Below are 13341 nucleotides of genomic sequence, written 5' to 3'. Positions count from 1 at the left end.
TGATGCACCTGAACACGAAGCACTACTTCCCTTACACTGAGGCTCAACAGTGAAGGCATTTCGCTCGTTCACTCCTGCAGGATTTTCTGATGTGAACCATTCCTCAGGCCCTCCGCTTTGAGAGGCACTGCTTTGGTCTCTATTCACAAGGTGAGCAATCTGCAGTTAAAAGTATCCATCAGAATAAACACTTGCCTATAGTAATGCTCTTTTTTATGGATACTTTTATCTTACTGCAAATTACTCACTGCCCTCCTCCCCATTCTGCGTAATTGTTATTTTCTCCATCTAAAAAGGTCCCAAATTAGACATCTGCTCACAGGTTCAGCTGATTGATTGTTGGGCTTTGCGTCATAGGACACAGGATCAAGAAAAAAACTAGGCCTGTGCGGAGCTCCTCGAATTTCATTCGGAGAAGTTCCCAAAATAGTTAAATTACGCAGAGTTCTGCAAGCGGCAAAGTATTGCTTGGATACCACTACCCTCGAGGTGCAATAGCATAGGGAGTTACAAGCCCTGATTGAGCTGCAGTGGTGGAGCTGTGAGTTGGCATTGGAGCTGCAGTAGCAGAGGGAGTTACAAGCCTTGACCGCAGTGCACTGGCAAAGCTGCTTGTGCTCCAAGGAAGGATTAAATGAGGGCCCTCTGCCTTCACCCGTAAGCATCCCGTTCCACTATTTCCTAGTTCTGACCTCACATCCTGGATCTGGCAAGGCCCGTGGGTCTCCAGCTTCAATGCAAGAGGTGAAGGTGTCATATGGATACTTCGTTACATATATTGCGTTAAGTTAGCATGAGTGCGGGGGGCGTGGCCAAGCAGCATGGCCGACAGGACGTGAGCTCCACCAGCTCCGTCCCGAAGACCGTCTAAATCCTGCTATTTCTCCTGCCCGGACCCTCTCGTCTCCGGGGATGCACGTCGGAGAGGCAGTGGAAGTCCCGCCGAACTCCTGTGCCTGAGGGACCGGACCCGCGGTCGACAATCCGCCGCGATCTGCAGCCTGGCTGATCCTGAGGGCGGCGCCGGCGTGCTCCTTCACGCGACACCGAGGCTTCGGCCTACCTGCTGGGCCGGACAGCGAGTGATGCGCGCAGCTTGGGTCCGTAAATTGATGCCCGCCGGCTGCCCGCTGTGAGATCCTGGCCCGGACCGGGCGACGGCGGTGCCGGAGAACTGCGGACCTGTTGTGTTGCGGTAAGGAGGGGAGAGGGACGGAGGTGCCGGCCATCTTGCGAGGCCCTGCCGGCCTGAAGTGCGGAGGGCCCACCCCTCCCTGATTGCTGGAGCTGCACGACCGGAGGACGGAGCGCCTTCATCTGGGAGCGGGGGCTGTGAAATCAATCTGCCCTGGCCCCCCCTGTGGCGCGGAGGTGCGTGTGGGGGCCTTGGTCTGCTGTGATCCTCTCAGCGCCCGACCACTCTGGATCTGCCACTCCTGTGTCCCCTCCCGCTGCCTAGTATCCTGTGCCCTGGGGCAGATCGGGATCCCTGACACTCGTGGGACGCCGGGGGGGCTCACGGGGAGGCTGTTGGACCCGTGGACGTACGGCGCCCCTCCCCCGGCTGTCTGCCATTTGGACTTGGTTTTGGGCGGCCTCCTTGGGATCGGTGGCGACCGGTGGAAGAGTCTGTCTGTGCCCCGCTCTGCCCTGCAAGCTGGTGGAGGTGAACCCGTGATACTGCGCTCTGGTGGCATCTGAACTGTGACCTGTGCTGCCTACTGCGATCCTGGTCTTGTGGACCCGGGCACTGCTTGCCCATTTTCTTGCGCACTCCGCCCTGCTTGGGTGCCTTCCCGGAGGGCCCCGCTGAGAACATTGATCCCTGGGGCTGCAGATATGACAGGCCGGACTGGCCGTGGCCCTAAGGCTACCCAACCCAACACGATCACACAGTATACCACCCCTCGCCTGCCACCGCAGAGGATCACGCGCCAAACGGGCGTTGGAGATGGGGATGGAGAGTCACCGGAGCCGTCCAGGGCGGAACTTCTTAAGGCTATACAGGGTTCGCACACTGCCCTAGAGCGCCAGATTGAGACAGTGTCAGTGGACGTAAACCTTTTGAGGACTGACCTTCGCAAGGTGGCGGATAAAGTCTCGGACGCAGAGGGCAACATTACTCAGCTGCAGGGGGAGGTAGCGTCCCTACAGAAGTCACTCTCTCAGCTTGCCTCTACTACCCGAGCTCTGGAGAGACGCGCCGAGGATGCAGAAGGTAGGGCGCGCCGAAGTAACATACGGGTCCTGGGGGTCCCGGAGCGGCTGGAGGCAGGGAACCCTGAACGATTCCTGGAGACCTGGATCCGTGAGCATCTCTGTCCGGACGGTTTGTCCAGTGTCTTTATTGTGGAGCGGGCCCACAGAGCCCTGGTGGCCCCTCCGCGTCCTGGCGAGGCCCCTAGAGCCCTCATTGCAAAAATCCTAAACTATAAAGACCGGGACTGCATCCTCAAGGCGGCGAGGGAGTCGGGGCCCCACACGATCGAGAACAGTCGCATCTCCATTTACCCCGACTATACCCAGCAGGTGCAGGAGCAAAGAAAATCTTACTTGGGGGTCAAGCAGAAGCTACGCGCCATGCAGCTGCAGTATATGCTCTTATACCCTGCTAAGCTCAAGGTGCTCTCCCAGGGCCGGGCACACTTCTTTGAGACGCCGGCAGAGGTATGGGAGTGGCTCGAGATCAGAGGGGATGATCTGCCCCCGGGTGAGAGAGGAGGATCGCGTGAAGTGTGGGGGACCAGGCCGCAGAAACGACGACGTGGCAGGAGGAATCGCCGTTCTGGATCTCATGATCCTCCTGAGACTCGGCCCACGGTGGGTCCGGACGGAGCCATATTGATGGAAGCCTCGCCTGACAAGACTGAGTCACGGTTGCATGGTGCGGCTGCACCTGATGACATTTTGGTCCCGGATACCCTGCTGGTGACGCCGGTGAACGCGGAGTCTGCGGGCCTAGTGGTCCCGGAAACTGCCTTACAGACTCTAGACTTGGAATGATCCTGGCCCTGCCTGCACTGACTCTGCTGTGCGTTTGCTGTTGGCATGAGGTTCCTTATTGCCCAGTAGTGGTTTTAAAATCTCTGCTCGTTCAAAGTGGATGTAGTGGGTGATTGTCCACCGACCGATGCCTGCATTTGGCGACTGGTTGCATGTGCACCGAGTGGGGGGGTTGTGAGTGTGAGCTGCTCCTCCCGCGCTGCTGACTTAGGGGGGGAGAGGTGTCCGGGGTCGTATACCGGATTCTTTGGGTCTTTCGGGGAGCTGGGAGGGGGGGTGGGTTGGGTTGTTTTGTTGTGTGTGTGTGCGAGTGAGAGTGTTGAATGGGGTGGCTGTGCACGTCCTGGCACGGGCGGGGGAAGGGCGGGGTGGCGTTTCTCGTTGTTGCTATCCTATTGCTCGTGGGTGGTGGGGATTCTGGGGTTCCAGTTAATTTTTCGTATGTTGGGGTTGTTGGGGGGCGGGATTTGGGGTGCGACACTGATGACACTGGCATTTGGCGCATGTTGCTTCTGCTTAGCGGGACGCTTGCTTTGTGCGATGCATTCTTGAACTTCTTTGTGGCGAGGGCCTACTGGCGACAGCCTAGGCTGTGTGTAAACTGTTGCCCGGCTGGGCATGTATCGTGGTCATGGGGTTTAAATTCTTGACGTGGAATGTGCGTGGCCTGGGTACGTGCACTAAGAGACACAGGGTCCTCACCTTCCTAAAACGCCATGGGATTTCAGTTGCTTGTTTACAGGAGACCCACCTGGATGATGATGGTGCGCAGCGCCTAGCCAAGAAATGGAGGGGCCAGCTATTTCACTCCTCATACTCTACATACGCTAGGGGGGTCCTAATCTGGGTGGCCCCTGGGGTTCCATGCGCTGTCCAATATGTTGATGCGGATGTGGAAGGCAGGTACATATTGGCGAAACTCAGGTTGGACGATAAGGTCCTTCTGGTCTTTAACACGTACGCGCCGAACATTGATGATCCAGCTTTTTTCTCCCGCATGCAGGACCTGGTGGCTCCTAGCCTGGACGCGCCCCTCCTTTGGTGCGGGGACTTTAACTGTGTCCTCCATCATGAGCTGGACCGTAATCCACCCCGGGCGGGTACTAAGCCCCGTATGACGGCGTGTTTGCGGGATGTGATGCATAATATAGGGGCGATCGATGTCTGGCGCGCGTGTCACCCCGCACAGAAGCTTTACACTTGTTACTCCCCGACCCATGGCACTCACAGCAGACTAGATAGAGTATTGGCGGCCAATCTCCCCTCCTCTCTCACGTTGACGGTCACGCACCAGGCTCGATACCTGTCGGATCATGCTCCGGTCACGTGCCTGGCGCAATGGCCTGACCGGACGGAACGCCCCCGCTCGTGGAGACTGCCGACTGATCTGCTTCAGGATCAGGTGGCCCGGGACCATGTGGCGACGTCCCTCTCCGACTACCTGGAACTCAACTGGGCGGGGAGTGACTTGTCGTATTCCACTAAGTGGGAGGCACTAAAGGCAGTCGTCCGCGGTGCATGTATGGGCCTGACGTACGGAGTCAGGAAACAACTACTATCAGACTTACAGACTGCGGAGGCGGAGCTCTTGCGTGTCCAGGCCCGCCCTGACCCGGACATCTCGGATCAGCGCGCGGAGGGCCTGGCCCTTGGATCGATCCAGGATATTCTCACGAGGCTCGATCGCTTTACGCTGGGGCAGTATAGGCAGAGGCTGCATCGAGAGGGGGATAAATCTGGCCGCTTGTTGGCCTGGATACTTCGTCGGGAGTTCACGGCTGAGCGTATAGTAGCCCTGCGGGCGGCCAATGGCGATATGGTCCACTCGGAAGCTGCTGTACTCACGGTTCTGCGGGACCACCTGCGGGCTGTGTATGAGCCTGACCAGTCTATCACTGAGGAGGTCTACCACTCATATCTCGACAACATTGGCTTGCCGACCCTCCCAGAGGCAGCGGCAAAAGACCTTGATCTCAAACTGACGCTCGGTGAAATCTCCGCGGCGATCGCCGCCCTCCCACGTGCCAAAACCCCTGGCGGGGATGGATTCCCTGCAGAGTTTTATCATACGTTCGGGCACACCCTGGCCCCCCTCCTTTTGCAGGTTTACCATGAAGCCTTACGCACAGGTGACCTCCCACCCACCTTGAATCAGGGTGAGGTTTGTATGATCCTGAAACCGGGCGGTGACAGTACAGACCCCGCCTCGTATCGTCCTATCACCTTGATTAATTCAGACGCGAAAATCCTAACCAAATTGTTGGCCAATCGCCTTGCCCCGCACGTCGCTCAGCTCGTCCATCCGGACCAATGTGGCTTTGTTCCTGGTCGCAATACGGCGATGAACCTACGCCGCCTGAACCACGTATTGCACGAGGTCCGAGGGCGAGACACTCCCCATGTGCTGGTCTCCGTTGACCTGGCCAAAGCCTTTGATACAGTGCATTGGGGATACCTCATGCATGTACTTCTTAAGATGGGATTTGGTCCTGGCTTTCGAGAGTGGATACGGATATTATATAGGACGCCCCGGGCCAGGGTGCGTCTGGGTTCGGCCCGCTCTGATGAGTGGACGCTGGGGAGGGGCACCAGACAGGGCTGCCCATTGTCCCCCCTCTTATTTGCCCTCGCAATTGAGCCCCTGGCCATATCGGCCCGTAAGGAGTTGCAGGAATGGGGCATCGTGGTGGGGGACACTACTAATATCATCTCCCTTTACGCCGATGATGCGCTCTTCTACCTGACCTCTCCGCTGGAGGCCCTCCCCGCTCTGTTGCACCTCTTGGACCGCTTTGGTGCGGCCTCGGGACTGCGCATGAATGTTAACAAGTCCCTGGTGTTCCCGCTGACGCCTGATGGTCTTGTCCCGCCGCCGGATTCTCACTGTGCGGGCCTCCGATGTGAACGTCTGGCGTTCCGGTACCTGGGTATTCAGGTGGCCGCCTCGGATGAGGCTCTTTTAACCCACAACATGGACAGGATCCTTGTGGCACTCCGCAAGTCCGTTGTATTCTGGAATACGCTCCCTCTCTCCCTTATGGGCCGTCTAGCAGTTGCCAAAATGGTGATGCTCCCTAGAGTTCTATATGTGCTGCAGAATACCCTATGCCCGTTGCCCCCCCGGGTGTTCCGCACACTGAATTCGCTCCTTACGTCTCTCCTCTGGGCGGGTGGTCGCAGCAGAGTTGCGTTGCGTACGGTGACGCAATGTTGGGATGCGGGAGGCCTTGAGGCCCCTAGATTTGATCTATATTACTATGCTGCACAACTTCTCCCGGCGGCCAGATGGTTTGCTGACACTGAGAACTGGGAGTTGGCATTGTTGGCGGGAGTGGCTTCGGACAAGGTGCTACAGGAAGCACTAATGCAGGGTAGGGGCGCCGACGACGCTCTGCCCTATGTCGTCAGGCATACAGCCCGCATTTGGCAGCAATTCGTTGAACGAGTTTTGCGACGTGCGCCATTCCATAGGGAGCTCTCCCCTTGGATCCTGGCCCCAATTCTCAAGATGGAGGCGAATATGTCCTTCCGAGAGTGGCGCATGGGCGGTTGCGAGACACTTGCGGATCTCTATCCGGATGACTCGTTTGTGTCATTTGAGAGAGCAGCGGACTCATTTGGACTGCGTGAGGGCCAGTACCTGCATTATGGATGCCTCCGGGATGTAGCCAGGACGACATGGCCCCAATTCCCAGAGGCGCCCGAGCTCACTAATACTCTGGACATCATCTTATCCTGTGGCAGAGGTAGGAGACTGATTTCCCTTCTCTACTCGGCAATGCGCAGGGACTCGACTCCCCCGTTGATGCCGGCTTGGAGGGCTTGGGAGACGGACCTGGGGACTGAACTGGATCCAGCTCAGAGGAAGCGATTAGGACTGTTAACTCGAAAAGTCTCCTGTAATGCGCGTTTCAAATTGATACATTTTAATTTCCTCCATCGCACATATGTGACGCCTGCCTCCCTCCACCGTATCTCCTCAGACAGGAGCCATAATTGCCCGAGGTGTAGAGCTGAACGGGCGGGATTCCTTCACCTGGCCTGGGAATGCCCCCTAGTACATGACTTTTGGGTGGAGGTGGTGGCACATATTACCCGGATTACACACCTTGCGATCCGACTGGAACCGCTTCACTGTCTGCTAGCGCTGGTGCCCAGACCCAGGAAGAAGGGTCTGTCCTACAAATTGCTGCAACTCCTGTTGGTTCTGGCGCGCAGGCGGGTGGCCATTACTTGGATGGGACAGAGGGCGCCTGAAATCTCTAGTTGGTTGCGGGACGCTAGGGAATGGGCCCTAGCGGAGGAGACACATATGCTGAGCACACGCAGGGATGGGAAACTCCAGGAGGACTTACTCGCTTGGAGGGCCATGTGTATCGAGGGGATGGAGGAGGATGACTCAGACGCTACTAGCGCGGAGCTGTTTTCCTCCGCTTCCTCGGAGTCTGATGATGGTGGGGAGGGATCCGGGGTGCAGTGTCCTGAGGTGGTGTAGCAGTCCCCTGGGCCATGCCGATGTTCCTTGTTGCGAACGCTTGTTGATCATTGGGATTGCCATTGACCACGTTCTACTGTGAGGACTGCTCTGTAGTAGGCCCTCGCCTACCTCTCCTTATGTGATTGCATCAATGCCACAAATGCCATTCATGGGGTTCTTGTTTCGGTTATGTTTTTGTTTGGATTGATATAGCACCATGTAAGAAAATTGGCGAAGGTATTGATATTGACCGGGGGATTCTGGGAGCACAAGAGCGATTCCCTTCATTGTTTGGCAGGTTTAACGAGGTGCCGCCCTGCCCCCGGGATGTGGGCCGCACCTGGCTGTATTCCTCCTGTTTGGATCTGACCTTATTGGTCCGGGAGTGTTAACTGCTTTTTCACTTGTATAATTTGTGCCTCTTTATTTGCTTCGCCGCCAAAAATAAAGTTTTTAAAAAAAAGTTAGCATGAGTGCATTACATGTTTAAACAGCCTTTTTTCCTTCGGCTTCAGTTTTGCACACGACACATACTTGTTGTTGTCGCCTTCACCCTAGAAGCGGTGAGGTGGTTTATTTGAGAATAATATGTTATTTCTATGCTATCAGCTTTGCCTGGTACACTTGGTACAACTGTCTGCACACTGAGAGCTGCACACTCTAAAATTAACCTAACACAAGGTTGCTGGGAGGCTTGATCCTCGCACCACATTAGACATAACACAAATAATGTTGATGCCAACATTTTGGGCTCTACGCGGGTTTAAGATAGAGTTACACGGAATGAACGTAGACACTTGGTGCTGCGCATGAAGAGAGCTGGTAGCTGTTGATGTGATCTGCTCCTACTGACATTGAGAGGTATGGGGCCGCCCTGCTAAAGCCCGAATGAGACCTTCTTAGATATAAAATAATATGCTAGATAGGGTGCGCGAAATATAGGTGTTATAGATTTCTATAGATTTTGCATTATAACATGCTAGCACCTTTTGCTTACTATGGATTAGTGACTATGCTGCTGACTCTGATTTTTATAATCTGCATTTTGGTATTATACAAGATACTGCGTTTGAGAACTTTGCATTGAATAATAAATATTTCAAACTTGCACTTGTGTTCTTTGACTCAGTTTTGGTTTGAAATGGTTATATAACGAAAGTGTTCATGTGTTCCACGATTCCTGAGGTATTCTAAAGATCATGTTCTGGTTTGTCTAAGACATGGATCATTCCATAATGATCCATGAGACACTGTAGCTAGCTAGGTAAGGAGATTTCTGACACTGAGATGAGTTTTTGGATCATCCTAACTCACTGAGGTTCTAGATCTCTATGCACAGTTCTGTGGGAGAACGGAAACCCTGCTACATGGCGCCCAACGGTTTGGTTGGCCTTATTTCATGACACTCGAGTAGTATATCATTCAAACCTTTACACCTTCATTCCCGTTTCCGGTAAACGGTGGTGTCGGAAAAACCTAACTATTTTTGAAATAGGTCTTTTCAAGCTTGAATTCTTCTGAAAACGGTTTCTTTGAATTACTACCCAGTTGTGCTACAAACTGTTCTTTGTCTCTTTTCACTTCCTGTGCTAACATGGCCGTGGACATAGCGCAGCATAGCCGCGTCGCGGTTCGCGACCACTTGCGGGGTTATAATGTACCTGCGGAAGGCTTGGCTGTGGTTCTAGTGGTGAGTGCGGAACATGCGTACCCGTACGAATTGTTTTATTCCTGGGTAACATTTCCGGGTGTGGACGCTAATTCGGGTGTCTTCCATTCATACACTGCCACGGATGTACCGGCGGCTTATGCTCCGTACAGGGCACTGGAAGTACCTATCGACGCTTGGCAGCACGGAGTTTGGTTTGGTGGCGCCCTACCCCATTCTTTAACGGCTCCGAGGTTAGGTCCTTTGTCCATTCCGGGCACAAATTGGCCCGCTTTGGGTGGATTTACTCCTCATCCTAATCGCGCCACTTGTAACGTGGGTGACCTGCGGCGTCTTCATGAGGTCGCGGTTGGAGTGATTAGAGCGCTTGTTCATTACATTGGTCGTAATATTCATGGCGCAGCCCCCGCAGGTGCGCAGCTTCGGGCAGATCAGGCTGGTTTGAAAATCAGTCCTGTCTTGGTGAATTCCGTTATGGGCAGAAAGCCAGAGAATAAGGATGATTTTCCTTACTGGCTTGCCGAGAAATTCGACCAGCTGGAGGCTGTGTTTCCTAATACGACTCCGGGTGAAAAACACCGGATTCTTACGCTTAGTTTACCGAAAGATTTAGCCCCTGAACTTGCTGACTGTGAAACATGGGGTAAGACTTTTGCAGCGGTTTACTCGAGGTGCTATGGCACCCCGTCTGTGTCAAACCTTTCTGAGGTCCTTAAACGTGTTCAGGATGATCACGGACCTGAGTCGGCGGTTGAATTGGGTATGCGCCTGAGCGGCTCGTTTGAGACGGTTTGCGGTCTTATCCTTGCAAATGTCAAGGGGGATGCAGTGAACTTTCAGGTGGCCAATGCTCTGGCGTTAATTCCCGAGGCCGAGAAACCCCGTCAGCTGGCAAGAATTATTGTGGCGGCTTATAAAATGGTTGGCCGCACTTCTAAGGGTTTGAAAGCTTTTTCTGAAAAAGAGAGGAAGCAGCCCCAGGGACAGTCTTCGGAAACGGGTGGACAACCCAAGTCCAAAAAACAAAATTTGCCTAAAACGCAGAAGCAGGGTAAGCAACAACAACAGCAGACACAGGTTTCTGGTCCTGCACCTTCGCAGCCTGCGCAGTCAGATCGAGTTTATGATTTGCGCGATCGCGCGATGATTAAAACGCCAGAGAGATATCAGGCTTCTGACCAACGCTCTCCTCGTTCCTTTCAGGACTCATCGGCTCCGTCAACCGGTGGTGGAGGGGGCGGCAGGGGCAGGGGTGGCCAGCAAGGACGTGGCCAGCCCCGCACGCGAAGTGAAGGGGATCAGCGGGACGACTCTACGCCAAAGAGACCGCAGTTTGCCAAGAAGAAAGTCGCAGCCTTAACGGCGCATCGATATGCCCCAGATAGTGAGAACGCGGCTTCGGAATCTGACGTGGGCTCTGACCTTGCTGGACAGCGCGGCGGAGATTACCATAGTGAGAGAGGCCCTCCGTCCACTGTTGAAGGTGACAGCGACTGAGACTTTTATTGTGATTGAAACAGCAGATACGCATGTTGCTCCCCCTGAAAGACTTTTTGAAATTGTCCTGTTAATTGAAGGTGACATGCAGCGAACTGTAAAAGGGGTATTTTGGGAGAATCTTTCGGATACGTATGACATTTTGCTTTCGGAGGCTGACTGGCCCCCACCTTTTGTTCTCGCAGCTCCGCGAGGGGAGGAGGTAATCCTCCCCAGTTTCGCGCACACTGTACCGAGAGTGGAAGCGCTGCATTTTGCAGAAGAGTGGGCTCTGGCGCTTGCGCCGGCTGTGTACCGAAATCAGTGTGGCTGGGATAAATTGTCCCCTAGCCATGAGATTCCTTTACGGTCACAGCCGCAGCCACAACCCCAGTATCCCATACGGCGTGAAGCTAAAGCTTCGGTCGCGGCTATCCTTGAACAATTGGAATATCAAGGTGTAATTGAAACGTGTGTGTCACCAATGAATAATCCCCTTTTTACTGTTAACAAGCCGGACGGCTCGTATCGTCTAGTTTTGGATTACCGGCATTTGAACTCGCATTGCCGTAACTGTGCAGTACAGAATACTCACGGCTCTGCCCTAGTAAATAGTCTTGAGCGTAAACGGTTCAAAACCACGCTTGACATTTCCAATGGTTTTTATGCACATAGATTAGATGGTCTAAGTTCCCAATGGACCAGTTTTACGTGCGGCGGCGTACAAAAAATGTTTAAACGACTCCCAATGGGATATAAAAATAGTCCTGGAGTGTTTTCCGCCCGCATAGTCTCTTTTGGAGAGTTTCGATCCAGTTGCATGTTTGTATGTGGATGACATTTATCTCACAGACGACGAGCTTTGGGTGCATCTGTGTCGAGTAAACAGCATAATTTGTAACTTTGCAGACATGGGTTACAAGTTTAACTTTGCAAAATCACACATTGCGGAGTACAGTGTTGTTTCTAGGTTATGAACTTAACCATGAAGGAAAGGGATTGGCTCCTCACTTCCTGGAGAAGTGCGCGCAGTTGCGCTCTCCGACAACGCTGAAAAAATTACAGTCTTTACTGGGTTTTTTAAATTTCGGGAGGACATACATTCCGGAATATGCCCAGCGTATCAAGCCTTTATATGCCTTGGTACAACCATCTTTTTCCAAATCATGCTGGCTGCCTGAGCATTCAGCCATTCTGCAGTCTTTGCAGGCTGATTTGCTCACTTCTGACTACTTACAGACCCGTGATAACCAGACCAACCTGGTGATAAGAATTATCCCTGGGACTGTGGGTTTCACGTACCTGACTTTTAATGAGGGGGATACTGTACCTATTGCTTACAAGTCACACTTGTACACTTCGGCTGAACTGCGTTTTTCCACTGTGGAGAAAGTTTTAACGGCTGTGCAGATGGCAATTCTTAAAGAACGTGCCCTGTCGCAGGGAAAGCGCATGTTGGTTGTTACCCCGTGTCCTGCCTTGGAGGCGATCACGAAAGCCAGTGTACCGAATTCTAAAGCTTTGCACCCTCGGTGGATTCAGTGGGCTACATCCTTGACATCTCAGGATGTCACGTTTATTTTTGACGCCGCTTTACGGTCGCAGGAGTATTTACAGTATGAATTTGTTCATCCTGCTCCTTTAGCAATGCGGCCGTTGGAGGATTTCCATTGTATCATTTACACGGATGGTTCGGCGCAGGTTGCGCATGGCTCTAAACATGCCTACGTTTCCGCTTGCGCCATTGTGGTCGGTGCCATGGTGAACGATGAGTTCAAGTCCAGTGTCGTGCACACACAGACGCTTGGGGACTGCACCGCACAATTAGCTGAGCTCCGTGCTCTGATGCTTGCATTGGAGTACGCTGATCCTTGTGTGACGACTTTAATCGTAAGTGATTCTTACTACTGTGTCCAGTCTTACAATGAGAACTTGTTCTTTTGGATTCAGAATGATTTTCGTGATTCCAAGGGTAGCACAATAAAACATAAAATGATCTGGGTCCGAGTGGCGGAACTTAAAGAGAAACTGCCGCTCGTGTTTGTGATTCATACTCTCGGCCACCAGCGCGTGGGGGTCCACGCTGTTGGCAACTCGCTTGCTGATGAAGCAGCGAAGTCAGCGGTATCAAAATACTTAGTTGCAGCAGTCACGAGGTCCAAAAGCAAAATAGATGATGACATCTTGGCAGCTGTGGCTGCCACGGAGAAGGGAGGTAAATATCCTGCGGGGTTCCCTTCGAAGTACACATACCACTTAAGTCCCGATAAGGTTCCTTATGTGAAAATTCCTGAAGTTGGAGAGCGTTTAGTTCCCAACTCGGATCGCAGAGCGTCTCTGATTACAGCGGCTCATGAAGGTGTGGCGTCTGCGCATGCGGGCGTCTCAGCCACTGTATCTCAGCTACAACAGAGGTTCTGGTGGCGGGGACTGTACAAACAGACGCGCGATTATGTCCTTATGTGTGACATTTGTCAGCAGATTAAGCCTTCTACTGCTGCGCGTCCGCCTCAGACACAGTTGTACATCTCTAATAAACCACTTGGTTGTGTTTATTTGGATCACTGCGGTCCTTTTTCTTCTGATACTGCGTATAAATACATCTTAGTAGCAGTTGACTCATGCACACGCTTTGTATGGGTATGGCCTCATCGAAGCGCTGATTCGCGAACTGTCATTAAGGATTTGCGTGTCTTTGTGGGAATCTTTGCTTGTG

The 13341-nt window shown here is 53.3% G+C and overlaps 1 protein-coding gene across 1 annotated transcript in view; it reads left to right on the top strand.

Annotated features, from left to right (window-relative positions):
- LOC147733683 (CDC42 small effector protein 2-B-like) overlaps positions 1–13341 on the top strand; it is a 194431-nt gene that overhangs the window by 95006 nt on the left and 86084 nt on the right. The gene's annotated exons all lie outside the window — the stretch shown is intronic.

The sequence above is a fragment of the Lissotriton vulgaris genome, chromosome 2_1 (genome assembly GCF_964263255.1).
Source record: "Lissotriton vulgaris chromosome 2_1, aLisVul1.2, whole genome shotgun sequence".
Taxonomy (NCBI): Eukaryota; Metazoa; Chordata; class Amphibia; order Caudata; family Salamandridae; genus Lissotriton; species Lissotriton vulgaris.
Note: the sequence above shows the minus strand (reverse complement) of the source record. Positions and strands in the feature narration are given on the sequence as shown.